This window comes from Hordeum vulgare, unplaced genomic scaffold (assembly GCF_904849725.1).
Source record: "Hordeum vulgare subsp. vulgare unplaced genomic scaffold, MorexV3_pseudomolecules_assembly, whole genome shotgun sequence".
NCBI classification, from domain to species: Eukaryota; Viridiplantae; Streptophyta; class Magnoliopsida; order Poales; family Poaceae; genus Hordeum; species Hordeum vulgare.
In genome coordinates this window covers 62,501-65,000 of record NW_025422594.1, presented here as the reverse complement: position 1 = coordinate 65,000, position 2,500 = coordinate 62,501, and the positions used below count along the sequence as shown (strand labels likewise).

The following is a 2,500-nucleotide window of genomic DNA, read 5'->3' as shown; positions in this document are numbered from 1 at the left end:
TTTCATTTTTCTATGATATGTCTTTCTATATGAAAATTGGTTATTTACGATGTACGATGATCCCTGTTAAGCATCCATGGCTGAATGGTTAAAGCGCCCAACTCATAATTGGTAAATTTGCGGGTTCAATTCCTGCTGGATGCACACGAACGGGAACATTCCATAAGTCTATTGGAACTGGCTCTCTATCCATGGAATCTCATCCATCATCCATACATAACGAATTGGTATGGTATATTCATACCATAACATAAGAACAATAAGAACTCGAATTCTTATCGATACTGGAACTCAGAGCATAGGAGGGAAAGTCGATTTATGGATGGAATCAAATACGCAGTATTTACAGAAAAAAGTCTTCGTTTATTGGGAAAGAATCAATATACTTTTAATGTCGAATCGGGATTCACTAAGACAGAAATAAAGCATTGGGTCGAACTCTTCTTTGGTGTTAAGGTGGTAGCTGTGAATAGCCATCGACTACCTGGAAAAGGTAGAAGAATAGGACCTATTCTGGGCCATACAATGCATTACAGACGTATGATCATTACCCTTCAACCGGGTTATTCTATTCCACTTCTAGATAGAGAAAAAAACTAAAGGAGAATACTTAATAATACGGCGAAACATTTATACAAAACACCTATCCCGAGCACACGCAAGGGAACCGTAGACAGGCAAGTGAAATCCAATCCACGAAATAATTTGATCCATGGACGGCACCGTTGTGGTAAAGGTCGTAATTCCAGAGGAATCATTACCGCAAGGCATAGAGGGGGAGGTCATAAGCGCCTATACCGTAAAATAGATTTTCGACGGAATCAAAAAGACATATCTGGTAGAATCGTAACCATAGAATACGACCCTAATCGAAATGCATACATTTGTCTCATACACTATGGGGATGGTGAGAAGAGATATATTTTACATCCCAGAGGGGCTATAATTGGAGATACTATTGTTTCTGGTACAAAAGTTCCTATATCAATGGGAAATGCCCTACCTTTGAGTGCGGTTTGAACTATTGATTTACGTAATTGGAAGTAACCAATTAGGTTTACGACGAAACCTAGAAATCGATCACTGATCCAATTTGACTACCTCTACGGGATAGACCTCAACAGAAAACTGTTGAGTAACGGCAGCAAGTGATTGAGTTCAGTAGTTCCTCATAGAAAATTATTGACTCTAGAGATATGGTAATATGGAGAAGACAAAATTGTTTGAAGCACGCACAGAACCGGAAGCGCCCCTTGTTTCAAAGAGAGGAGGACGGGTTATTCACATTTAATTTGATGGTCAGAGGCAAATTGAAAGCTAAGCAGTGGTAATTAAGACCCCCGGGGGAAAATAGGGATGTCTCCTACGTTACCCATAATATGTGGAAGTATCGACGTAATTTCATAGAGTCATTCGATCTGAATGCTACATGAAGAACATAAGCCAGATGACGGAACGCAGAGACCTAGGATGTAGAAGATCATAACATGAGCGATTCGGCAGATTTGGATTCCTTTCCTATATATCCACTCATGTGGTACTTCATCATATGATTCATATAAGATCCATCTGTCTAGAGATCGTCATATACATCTAGAAAGCCGTATGCTTTGGAAGAAGCTTGTACAGTTTGGGAAGGGGTTTTTTGAGAGAAAAGAAGAATCTACTTCAACCGATATGCCCTTAGGCACGGCCATGCATAACATAGAAATCACACGTGGAAGGGGTGGGCAATTAGCTAGAGCAGCAGGTGCTGTAGCGAAACTCATTGCAAAAGAGGGTAAATCGGCCACTTTAAGATTACCATCTGGGGAGGTCCGTTTAGTATCCCAAAATTGCTTAGCAACAGTCGGACAAGTGGGTAATGTTGGGGTGAACCAAAAAAGTTTGGGTAGAGCCGGATCTAAGTGTTGGCTAGGTAAACGCCCCGTAGTAAGAGGGGTAGTTATGAACCCTGTGGACCACCCCCATGGGGGCGGTGAAGGGAAAGCTCCCATTGGTAGAAAAAAACCCACAACCCCTTGGGGTTATCCTGCGCTTGGAAGAAGAACTAGGAAAAGGAAAAAATATAGCGATAGTTTTATTCTTCGTCGCCGTAAGTAAATACGTAACTAGGAATATGGAAAATTGCATTTTTGGAATTTGCAATAATGCGATGGGCGAACGACGGGAATTGAACCCGCGCATGGTGGATTCACAATCCACTGCCTTGATCCACTTGGCTACATCCGCCCCTTATCCAGCTAAAGGATTTTTTTCTTTTTTCCGTTGATCATTATTCTATTTATTCTGACCTCCGTACTTCGATCGAGATATTGGACATAGAATGCCACTCTTTAAAAAGGAAAAAAGGAGTAATCAGCTGTGACACGAAAAAAAACGAATCCTTTTGTAGCTCATCATTTATTGGCAAAGATAGAAAAGGTCAATATGAAGGAGGAGAAAGAAACAATAGTAACGTGGTCCCGGGCATCTAGCATTCTACCCACAATGGTTGGCC

The 2,500-nt window shown here is 41.1% G+C and overlaps 1 protein-coding gene across 1 annotated transcript in view; it reads left to right on the top strand.

The window, feature by feature from the left end:
• Positions 1-828, top strand: part of LOC123420902 (NAD(P)H-quinone oxidoreductase subunit 2 A, chloroplastic) — a 6,887-nt gene extending 6,059 nt beyond the window's left edge. The window contains exon 2 of the mRNA XM_045107466.1: positions 1-828. This exon is cut by the window's left edge and continues 3,718 nt beyond it. The gene's annotated coding sequence lies outside the window, so the exon portion shown is untranslated.
• The last annotated feature ends 1,672 nt before the right edge of the window (positions 829-2,500 follow it).